Genomic DNA, 12,607 nt, shown 5'->3' on the forward strand with positions numbered 1-12,607 from the left:
CATGACCCAGTCTGCAAAAGAGGAGGAGTATGAAGCGGTGTTGAAAAACATGAAGAGCCTGAAAAGGTGTGAAATATATGAAGAGCTTCAAAAGGTGTAAAAAATATGAGGAGCATGAAACGGTCTGAAAAATAGTATGAGCATGAAGCGATGTTCAAAAACGTGAAGAGCATGAAAAGGTGTGAAATATATGAAGAGCTTCAAAAGGTGTAAAAAATTTGAGGAGCATGAAACAGTCTGAAAAATAGGAGGAGCATGAAGTTGTGTTCAAAAACATGAAGAGCCTGAAAAGGTGTGAAATATATGAGGAGCATGAAAAGGTGTCAAAAATATGAGGAGCATGAAACGATCTGAAAAATAGGAGGTGCAGGAAGTGGTGTTGAAAAACATGAAGAGCCTCAAAAGGTGTGAAAACTGTTAAGAGCTTCAAAAGGTGTCAAAAATATGAAGAGCATGAAACGGTCGGAAAAATTGGAGGAGCATGAAGCGGTGTTCAAAAACATGAAGAGCCTGAAAAGGTGTAAATTATATGAAGAGCTTCAAAAGGTGTCAAAAATATGAGGAGCCTGAAACGGTCTGATAATTAGGAAGTGCACGAAACGGTTTGAAAAATAGGAGGAGCATGAAGCAGTGTTGAAAAACTTGAAGAGCCTGTAAAGGTGTGAAAAATGTTAAGAGCTTCAAAAGGTGTTAAAAATATGAAGAGCATGAAACGGTCGGAAAAATTGGAGGAGCATGAAGCGGTGTTCAAAAACATGCAGAGTCTAGAAAGGTGTGAAAAATATGAAAAGCTTCAAAAGGTGTCAAAAATATGAGGAGCCTGAAACGGTCTGATAATTAGGAAGTGCACGAAACGGTTTGAAAAATAGGAGGAGCATGAAGCAGTGTTGAAAAACTTGAAGAGCCTGAAAAGGTGTGAAATATATGAAGAGCTTCAAAAGGTGTCAAAAATATGAGGCGCATGAAAGAGTCTGAAAAATGAGAGAAGCATGAAGTGGTGTTGAAAAACATGAAGATCCTGAAGTCGTGTGAAAAATATGAAGAGCTTCAAAAGGTGTCAAAAATATGAGGAGCATGAAACAGTCTGAAAAATGGGAGGAGCATGAAGTGGTGTTGAAAAACCTGAAGAGCCTGAAAAGGTGTGAAAAATATGAAGAGCTGCAAAGGTGTCAAAAATATGAGGAGCATGAAACGGTCTGATAAATAGGAGGATAATGAAACCGTTTGAAAAATAGGAGAAGCATGAAGCAGTGTTGAGAAACTTGAACAGCCTGACAAGGTGTGAAAAATATGAAGAGCTTCAAAAGGTGTCAAAAATATGAGGCGCATGAAACGGTCTGAAAAATAGGAGGAGCATGAAACCGTGTTCAAAACTATGAAGAGCCTGAAAAGGTGAGAAATATATGAAGAGCTTCAAAAGGTGTCAAAAATATGAGGAGCAAGAAACGGTCTGAAAAATAGGAGGTGCATGAAACGGTGGTCAAAAACATGAGGAACCTGAAAAGGTGTGAAAAATATGAAGAGCTTCCTGAAGTTTCAGAAATAAGAGGAGCATGAAACGGTTTGAAAAATAGGAGGAGAATGAAGCGGTGCTGAAAAACATGAAGTGCCTGAAACAGTGTGAAAAATATGAACAGCTTGAAAAGGTGTCAAAAATATGAGGAGCATGAAACGGTCTGAAAAATAGAAGGAGCATGAAGCGATGTTGAAACACATGAAGAGACTGAAAAGGTGTGAAAAATATGAAGAGCTTCAAAAGCTGTCAAAAATATGCGGAGCATGAAACAGTCTGAAAAATAGGAGGAGCATGAAGTGGTGTTGAAAAACATGAAGATCCTGAAAAGGTGTGAAAAATATGAAGAGCTTCAAAAGGTGTAAAAAATATGAGGAGCATGAAACGGGCTGAAAAATAGGAGGTGCATGAAACGGTGGTCAAAACAGGACGAACCTGAAAAGGTGTGAAAAATATGAAGAGATTCAAAACAGTCAGAAATATGAGGAGCATGAAACAGTCTGAAAATTGGGAGGAGCATGAAGTGGTGTTGAAAATCATGAAGTTCCTGAGTAGGTGTGAAAAATATGAAGAGCTTCAAAAGGTGTCAAAAATATGAGGAGCATGAAACGGTCTGAAAAATATGAAGAGTTCCAAAAGCTGTCAAAAATATGAAGAGCATGAAACGTTCTGAAAAATAGGAGGAGCTTGAAGCAGTGTTGAAAAATATGAAGAGCATCAAAAGGTGTGAAAAATATGAAGAGCTTCAAAAGGTGTCAAAAATATGAGGAGCAGGAAACGGTCTGAAAAATAGAAGGAGCATGAAGCCGTGTTGAAACACATGAAGAGACTGAAAAGGTGTGAAAAATATGAAGACTTTCAAAAGCTGTCAAAAATATGAGGAGCATGAAACGTTCTGAAAATTAGGAGGAGCATGAAGTGGTGTTGAAAAACATGAAGAGCCTGAAAAGGTGTGAAAAATATGAAGAGTTTCAAAAGGTGTCAAAAATATGAGGAGCATGAAATAGTCTGAAAAATAGGAGGTGCATGAAACGGTGGTCAAAAACATGACTAACCTGAAAAGGTGTAAAAACTTGAAGAGCTTCAAAAGGTGTGAAATATGAGGAGCATGAAACTGTCTGAATATCAGGAGGAGCATGAAGCGGTGTTGAAAAACATGAATAGCCTGAAAATGTGTGAAACATATGAACAGCTTCAAAAGGTTTCAAAAATAGAAGGAGCATGGAACGGTATGAAAAACAGAAAGACCATGAAGCGATGTTGAAAAACATGAAGAGACTGAAAATGTGTGAAAAATATGAAGAGCTTCAAAATGTGACAAAAATATGAGGAGCATGAAACGGTCTGAAAAAAATGAAGAGTTCCAAAAGCTGTCAAAAAATTGAAGAGCATGAAACGTTCTGAAAAATAGGAGGAGCTTGAAGCAGTGTTGAAAAATATGAAGAGCATCAAAAGGTGTGAAAAATATGAAGAGCTTCAAAAGGTGTCAAAAATATGAGGAGCAGGAAACGGTCTGAAAAATAGAAGGAGCATGAAGCCGTGTTGAAACATATGAAGAGACTGAAAAGGTGTGAAAAATATGAAGAGCATCAAAGGTGTCAAAAATATGAGGACCTTGAAAAGGTGTTCAAAAACATTAAGAGCATGAAAAGGTTTGAAAAATATGAAGAGCTTCAAAAGGTGTGAAAAATATGAGGAACATGAAACGGTCTGAAATATAGGAGGAGCATGAAATGGTGTTCAAAAACATGAAGAGCCTGAAAATGTGTGAAAAATATGAAGAGCTTCAAAAGGTGCGAAAAATATGAGGAGCATGAAGCGGTGTCCAAAAACATGAAGAGCCTGAAAAGGTGTGAAAAATATGAAGAGCTTCAAAAGGTGTCAAAATATGAGGAGCATGGAACGGTCTGAAAAATAGGAGGAGCATGAAACGGTGTTCAAAAACCTGAAGAGCCTGAAAAGGTGTGAAAAATATGAAGAGCTTCAAAAGGTGTCAAAAATATGAGTTGCATGAAACGGTCTGAAAAATAGGAGGAGCATGAAACGGTGTTCAAAAATATGAAGAGCCTGAAAAGGTGTGAAAAATATGAAGAGCTTCAAAAGGTGTCAAAAATATGAGGAGCATGAAACAGTCTGAAAAATTGGAAGAGCATGAAACTGTATTGAAAAACATGAAGAACGGGAAAAGGAGTGAAAAATATGATGAGCTTCAAAAGGTGTGAAGAATATGAGGAACATGAAGCGGTGTTCAAAAACTTGAAGAGCTTGAAAAGGTGTGAAATATATGAAGAGTTTCAATAGGTGTGAAAATAGGAGGAGCATGAAGCGTTGTTCAAAAACATGAAGAACCTGAGGAGGTGTGAAATATATGAAGAGCTTCAAAAGGTGTCAAAAATATGAGGAGCATGAAACAGTCTGAAAATAGGAGGAGCATGATACGGTGTTGAAAAACATGAAGAGCATGAAAAGGTGTGAAAAATATGAAGAGATTCAAAAGGTGTCAAAAATATGAGGAGCATGAAACGGTGTTCAAAAACATGAAGAGCCTGAAAAGGTGTGAAAAATATGAAGAGCTTCAAAAGCTGTCAAAAATATGAGGACCTTGAAAAAGTTTTCAAAAACATGAAGAGCATGAAAAGGTGTGAAAAATATGAAGAGCTTCAAAAGGTGTCAAAACTATGAGGAGCATGAAACGTTCTGAAAAATAGGAGGAGCATGAAACGGTGTTCAGAAACATGAAGAGCCTGAAAAGCTGTGAAAAAAATGAAGAGGTTCAAAACTTGTCAAAGTATGAGAAGCATGAAACGGTCTGAAAAATAGGAGGAGCATGAAACGGGGTTGAAAAACATGAAGACACTGAAAAGGTGTGAAATATATGAAGAGCTTCAAAAGGCGTCAAAAATTTGAAGAGCATGAAACGATCGGAAAAATAGGAGGACCATGAAGCGGTGTTGAAAAAGATGAAGAGCCTCAAAAGGTGTGAAAAATATGAAGAGCTTCAAAAGGTGTCAAAAATATGAGGAGCATGAAACGGTCTGAAAAATAGGAGGAGCATGAAGCCCTGTTCAAAAACATGAAGAGCCTGAAAAGGTGTAAATTATATGAAGAGCTTCAAAAGGTGTCAAAACTATGAGGAGCATGAAACAGTCTGAAAAATAGGAGGAGCATGAAGTGGTGTTGAAAAAAATGAAGAGCCAAAAAGGTGTGAACAATATGAAGAGCTTCAAAAGGTGTGAAAAATATGAAGAGCTTCAAAAGGTGTCAAATATATGAGGAGCATGAAACAGTCTGAAAAATAGGAGGAGCATGAAAGGTGTTGAAAAACATGAAGAGCCTGAAAAGGTGTGAAAAAAATGAAGAGCTTCAAACGGTGTCAGAAATAAGAGGAGCATGAAACGGTCTGAAAAATAGGAGGAGCATGAAACGTTGTTGAAAAACATGAAGAACAGGAAAATGTGTGAAAAATATGAAGAGTGTCAAAAGGTGTGAAAAATATGAGAAGCATGAAACGTTCTGAAATATAGGAGGAGCATGAAGCGGTGTTCAAAAGACGCAGTGCTTGAAAAGGTGTGAAAAATATGAGGAGCATCAAAAGGTGTCAAAAATATGAGGAACTTGAAAAGGTGTTCAAAAACATGAAGAGCATGAAAAGGTGTGAAAAATATGAAGAGCTTCAAAAGTGTGAAAAATATGAGGAGCATGAAGCGGTGTCCAAAAACATGAAGAGCCTGAAAAGGTGTGAAAAATATGAAGAGCTTCAAAAGGTGTCAAAATATGAGGAGCATGAAACGGTCTGAAAAATATGAAGAGTTCCAAAAGCTGTCAAAAATATGAAGAGCATGAAACGTTCTGAAAAATAGGAGGAGCTTGAAGCAGTGTTGAAAAATATGAAGAGCATCAAAAGGTGTGAAAAATATGAAGAGCTTCAAAAGGTGTCAAAAATATGAGAAGCAGGAAACGTTCTGAAAAATAGAAGGAGCATGAAGCCATGTTGAAACACATGAAGAGACTGAAAAGGTGTGAAAAATATGAAGAGTTTCAAAAGCTGTCAAAAATATGAGGAGCATGAAACGTTCTGAAAATTAGGAGGAGCATGAAGTGGTGTTGAAAAACATGAAGAGCCTGAAAAGGTGTGAAAAATATGAAGAGCTTCAAAAGGTGTCAAAAATATGAGGAGCATGAAATAGTCTGAAAAATAGGAGGTGCATGAAACGGTGGTCAAAAACATGACTAACCTGAAAAGGTGTGAAAAACATGAAGAGCTTCAAAAGGTGTGAAAATATGAGGAGCATGAAACGGTCTGAATATCAGGAGGAGCATGAAGCGGTGTTGAAAAACATGAATAGCCTGAAAACGTGTGAAACATATGAACAGCTTCAAAAGGTTTCAAAAATAGAAGGAGCATGGAACGGTATGAAAAACAGAAGGAGCATGAAGCGAAGTTGAAAAACATGAAGAGACTGAAAAGGTGTGAAAAATATGAAGAGCTTTAAAATGTGTCAAAAATATGAGGAGCATGAAATGGTCTGAAAAATAGGAGGGGCATGAAACGGTGTTGAAAAACAAGAAGAACAGAAAAAGGTGAGAAAAATATGAAAAGTGTCAAAAAGTGTGAAAAATATGAGGAGCATGAAACGTTCTGAAATATAGGAGGAGCATGAAGTGGTGTTCAAAAAGATGAAGTGCTTGAAAAGGTGTGAAATATATGAAGAGCTTCAAAAGGTGTCAAAAATATGAGGAGCATGAAACAGTCTGAAAATAGGAGGAGCATGATACGGTGTTCAAAAACATGAAGAGCCTGAAAAGGTGTGAAAAATATGAAGAGCTTCAAAAGCTGTCAAAAATATGAGGACCTTGAAAAAGTTTTCAAAAACATGAAGAGCATGAAAAGGTGTGAAAAATATGAAGAGCTTCAAAAGGTGTCAAAACTATGAGGAGCATGAAACGTTCTGAAAAATAGGAGGAGCATTAAACGGTGTTCAGAAACATGAAGAGCCTGAAAAGGTGTGAAAAAAATGAAGAGGTTCAAAACGTGTGAAAGTATGAGAAGCATGAAACGGTCTGAAAAATAGGAGGAGCATGAAACGGTGTTGAAAATCATGAAGACACTGAAAAGGTGTGAAATATATGAAGAGCTTCAAAAGGCGTCAAAAATTTGAGGAGCATGAAACGGTCTGAAAAATAGGAGGAGCATGAAGCCCGGTTCAAAAACATGAAGAGCCTGAAAAGGTGTAAATTATATGAAGAGCTTCAAAAGGTGTCAAAACTATGAGGAGCATGAAACAGTCTGAAAAATAGGAGGAGCATGAAGTGGTGTTGAAAAAAATGAAGAGCCAAAAAGGTGTGAACAATATGAAGAGCTTCAAAAGGTGTGAAAAATATGAAGAGCTTCAAAAGGTGTCAAATATATGAGGAGAATGAAACAGTCTGAAAAATAGGACGAGCATGAAAGGTGTTGAAAAACATGAAGAGCCTGAAAAGGTGTGAAAAAAATGAAGAGCTTCAAACGGTGTCAGAAATAAGAGGAGCATGAAACGGTCTGAAAAATAGGAGGAGCATGAAACGTTGTTGAAAAACATGAAGAACAGGAAAATGTGTGAAAAATATGAAGAGCTTCAAAAGGTGTGAAAAATATGAGGAGCATGATGCGGTGTCCAAAAACATGAAGAGCCTGAAAAGGTGTGAAAAATATGAAGAGCTTCAAAAGGTGTCAAAATATGAGGAGCATGAAACGGTCTGAAAAATAGGAGGAGCATGAAACGGTGTTCAAAAATATGAAGAGCCTGACATGGTGTGAGAGATATGAAGAGCTTCAAAAGGTGTCAAAAATATGAGGAGAATGAAATGGTCTGAAAAATTGGAGGAGCATGAAACGGTATTGAAAAACATGAAGAACAGGAAAAGGAGTGAAAAATATGATGAGCTTCAAAAGGTGTGAAGAATATGAGGAACTTGAAGCGGTGTTCAAAAACATGAAGAGCTTGAAAAGGTGTGAAATATATGAAGAGCTTCAAAAGGTGTGAAAAATAGAAGGAGCATGAAGCGGTGTTCAAAAACATGAAGAGCTTGAAAAGGTATGAAATATATGAAGAGCTTGAATAGGTGTGAAAAATTGGAGGAGCATGAAACAGTCTGAAAATAGCAGGAGCATGAAACGGTGTTGAAAAACATGAAGAGCATGAAAAGGTGTGAAAAATATGACGAGCTTCAAAAGGTGTCTAAAATATGAGGAGCATGAAACGGTCTAAAATATAGGAGGAGCATGAAATGGTGTTCGTAAACATGAAGAGCCTGAAAAGGTGTGAAAAATATGAAGAGGTTCAAAACGTGTCAAAGTATGAGGAGCATGAAACGGTCTGAAAAATAGGAGGAGCATGAAGCAGTGTTGAAAAAATGAAGACCATGAAAAGGTGTGAAATAAATGAAGAGCTTCAAAAGGTGTCAAAAATATGAGGAGCATGAAATGGTCTGAAAAATAGGAGGAACATGAAACGGTATTGAAAAACATGAAAAACAGGAAAAGGAGTGAAAAATATGATGAGCTTCAAAAGGTGTGAAGAATATGAGGAACATGAAGCGGTGTTCAAAAACTTTAAGAGCTTGAAAAAGTGTGAAATATATGAAGAGCTTCAAAAGGTGTGAAACATAGGAGGAGCATGAAGCGGTTTTCAAAAACATGAAGAGCTTGAAAAGGTGTGAAATATATGAAGAGCTTCAATAGGTGTGAAAAATAGGAGGAGCATGAAGCGTTGTTCAAAAACATGAAGAACCTGAAGTGGTGTGAAATATATGAAGAGCTTCAAAAGGTGTCAAAAATATGAGGAGCATGAAATAGTCTGAAAATAGGAGGAGCATGATATTGTGTTGAAAAACATGAAGAGCATGAAAAGGTGTGAAAAATATGAAGAGATTCAAAAGCTGTCAAAAATATGAGGAGCATGAAACGGTCTGAAAAATAGGAGGAGCATGAAGCCCTGTTCAAAAACATGAAAAGCCTGAAAAGGTGTAAATTATATGATGAGCTTCAAAAGGTGTCAAAATTATGAGGAGCATGAAACAGTCTGAAAAATAGGAGGAGCATGAAGTGGTGTTGAAAAAAATGAAGAGCCAAAAAGGTGTGAACAATATGAAGAGCTTCAAAAGGTGTGAAAAATATGAAGAGCTTCAAAAGGTGTCAAATATATGAGGAGCATGAAACAGTCTGAAAAATAGGAGGAGCATGAAAGGTGTTGAAAAACATGAAGAGCCTGAAAAGGTGTGAAAAAAATGAAGAGCTTCAAACGGTGTCAGAAATAAGAGGAGCATGAAACGGTCTGAAAAATAGGAGGAGCATGAAACGTTGTTGAAAAACATGAAGAATAGGAAAATGTGTGAAAAATATGAAGAGTGTCAAAAGGTGTGAAAAATATGAGGAGCATGAAACGTTCTGAAATATAGGAGTAGCATGAAGTGGTGTTCAAAAAGATGCAGTGCTTGAAAAGGTGTGAAAAATATGAGGAGCATCAAAAGGTGTCAAAAATATGAGGAACTTGAAAAGGTGTTCAAAAACATGAAGAGCCTGAAAAGGTGTGAAAAATATGAAGAGCTTCAAAAGGTGTCAAAATATGAGGAGCATGGAACGGTCTGAAAAATAGGAGGAGCATGAAACGGTGTTAAAAAACATGAAGAGCCTGAAAAGGTGTGAAAATATGAAGAGCTTCAAAAGGTGTCAAAAATATGAGGACCTTGAAAAGTTGTTCAAAAACATGAAGAGCATGAAAAGGTCTGAAAAATATGAAGAGCTTCAAAAGGTGTCAAAACTATGAGGAGCATGAAACGGTCTAAAATATAGGAGGAGCATGAAGCGGTGTTGAAAAACATGAAGAGCCTGAAAATGTGTGAAATATATGAAGAGTTTCAAAAGGTGTCAAAACTATGAGGAGCATGATACGGTCTGAAAAATAGGAGGAGCATGAAACGGTGTTCGTAAACATGAAGAGCCTGAAAAGGTGTGAAAAATATGAAGAGGTTCAAAACGTGTCAAAGTATGAGGAGCATGAAACGGTCTGAAAAATAGGAGGAGCATGAAGCAGTGTTGAAAAAATGAAGACCATGAAAAGGTGTGAAATAAATGAAGAGCTTCAAAAGGTGTCAAAAATATGAGGAGCATGAAATGGTCTGAAAAATAGGAGGAACATGAAACGGTATTGAAAAACATGAAGAACAGGAAAAGGAGGGAAAAATATGATGAGCTTCAAAATGTGTGAAGAATATGAGGAACATGAAGCGGTGTTCAAAAACTTTAAGAGCTTGAAAAAGTGTGAAATATATGAAGAGCTTCAAAAGGTGTGAAACATAGGAGGAGCATGAAGCGGTGTTCAAAAACATGAAGAGCTTGAAAAGGTGTGAAATATATGAAGAGCTTCAATAGGTGTGAAAAATAGGAGGAGCATGAAGCGTTGTTCAAAAACATGAAGAACGTGAAGTGGTGTGAAATATATGAAGAGCTTCAAAAGGTGTCAAAAATATGAGGAGCATGAAATAGTCTGAAAATAGGAGGAGTATGATACGGTGTTGAAAAACATGAAGAGCATGAAAAGGTGTGAAAAATATGAAGAGATTCAAAAGCTGTCAAAAATATGAGGAGCATGAAACGGTCTGAAAAATAGGAGGAGCATGAAGTGGTGTTCAAAAACATGAAGAGCCTGGAAAGGTGTAAATTATATGATGAGCTTCAAAAGGTGTCAAAACTATGAGGAGCATGAAACAGTCTGAAAAATAGGAGGAGCATGAAGTGGTGTTGAAAAAAATGAAGAGCCAAAAAGGTGTGAACAATATGAAGAGCTTCAAAAGGTGTGAAAAATATGAAGAGCTTCAAAAGGTGTCAAATATATGAGGAGCATGAAACAGTCTGAAAAATAGGAGGAGCATGAAAGGTGTTGAAAAACATGAAGAGCCTGAAAAGGTGTGAAAAAAATGAAGAGCTTCAAACGGTGTAGAAATAAGAGGAGCATGAAACGGTCTGAAAAATAGGAGGAGCATGAAACGTTGTTGAAAAACATGAAGAATAGGAAAATGTGTGAAAAATATGAAGAGTGTCAAAAGGTGTGAAAAATATGAGGAGCATGAAACGTTCTGAAATATAGGAGGAGCATGAAGCGGTGTTCAAAAAGATGCAGTGCTTGAAAAGGTGTGAAAAATATGAGGAGCATCAAAAGGTGTCCAAAATATGAGGAACTTGAAAAGGTGTTCAAAAACATGAAGAGCCTGAAAAGGTGTGAAAAATATGAAGAGCTTCAAAAGGTGTCAAAATATGAGGAGCATGGAACGGTCTGAAAAATAGGAGGAGCATGAAACGGTGTTCAAAAACATGAAGAGCCTGAAAAGGTGTGAAAAATATGAAGAGCTTCAAAAGGTGTCAAAAATATGAGTTGCATGAAACGGTCTGAAAAAAAGGAGGAGCATGAAACGGTGTTCAAAAATATGAAGAGCCTGACATGGTGTGAGAGATATGAAGAGCTTCAAAAGATGTCAAAAATATGAGGAGAATGAAATGATCTGAAAAATTGGAGGAGCATGAAACGGTATTGAAAAACATGAAGAACAGGAAAAGGAGTGAAAAATATGATGAGCTTCAAAAGGTGTGAAGAATATGAGGAACTTGAAGCGGTGTTCAAAAACATGAAGAGCTTGAAAAGGTGTGAAATATATGAAGAGCTTCAAAAGGTGTGAAAAGTAGAAGGAGCATGAAGCGGTGTTCAAAAACATGAAGAGCTTGAAAAGGTGTGAAATATATGAAGAGCTTGAATAGGTGTGAAAAATAGGAGGAGCATGAAACAGTCTGAAAATAGGAGGAGCATGAAACGGTGTTGAAAAACATGAAGAGCATGAAAAGGTGTGAAAAATATGACGAGGTTCAAAAGGTGTCAAAAATATGAGGAGCATGAAACGGTGTTAAAAAACATGAAGAGCCTGAAAAGATGTGAAATATATGAAGAGCTTGAAAAGTTGTCAAAAATATGAGGAGCATGAAACGGTGTGAAGAAAAGGAGGAGCAGGACGTGGTGTTCAAAAACATGAAGAGCATGAAAAGGTATGAAATATTTGAATAGCTTCAAAAGGTGTCAAAAATATGAGGAGCATGAAACGGTCTGAAAATTAGGAGGAGCATGAAGTGGTGTTCAAAAAAACGAAGAGCCTGAAAAGCTGCGAAAAATATGAAGAGCTTCAAAAGCTTTCAGAAATATGAGGTGCATGAAACGGTCTAAAAAATAGGAGGAGCATGAAGCGTTGTAGAAAATCATGAAGAGCCTGAAAATGTGTGAAATATATGAACAGCTTCAAAAGATTTCAGAAATGAGAGGAGCATGACACGGTCTGAAAAATAGGAGGAGCTTGAAGCGGTGTTCAAAAACATGAAGAGCCTGAAAAGGTGTGAAAAATATGAAGAGCTTCAAAAGGTGTCAAAAATATGAGCAGCAAGAATCGGTCTGAAATATAGGAGGAGCATGAAACGGTGTTCAAAAACAGGAAGAGCCTGAAAAGGTGTGAAAAATATGAAGAGCTTCAAAATGTGTCAAAAATATGAGAAGCATGAAACGACTGAAAAATAGGAGGAGCATGAAGCGGTGTTGAAAAACATGAAGAGACTGAAAATGTGTGAAGAATATGAACAGCTTCAAAAGGTATCAAAAATATGAGGAAAATGACACGGTTTGAAAAATAGGAGGAGCATGAAGCGGTGTTGAAAATCATGAAGAGCCTGAAAAGGTGTGAAAAATATGAAGAGCTTCAAAATGTGTCAAAATTATGAGGAGATTGAAACGGTCTGAAAAACAGGAGGAGCATGAAACGGTGTTTAAAAACATGAAGAGCCTGAAAAGGTGTGAAAATATGAAGAGCTTCAAAAGGTGTGAAAAATATGAGGTGCATGAAACAGTCTGAAAAATTGGAGGAGCATGAAGCGGTGTTGAAATACATGAAGAGCCTGAAAAGGTGAGAAAAATACGAAAAGCTTCAAAAGGTGTGAAAAATATGAGGTGCATGAAAGTGTCTGAAAAATAGGAGGAGCATGAAGCGGTGTTGAAAAACATAAAGAGCCTGAAAACGTGTGAA

This window comes from Dama dama, unplaced genomic scaffold (assembly GCF_033118175.1).
Source record: "Dama dama isolate Ldn47 unplaced genomic scaffold, ASM3311817v1 ptg000080l, whole genome shotgun sequence".
NCBI classification, from domain to species: Eukaryota; Metazoa; Chordata; class Mammalia; order Artiodactyla; family Cervidae; genus Dama; species Dama dama.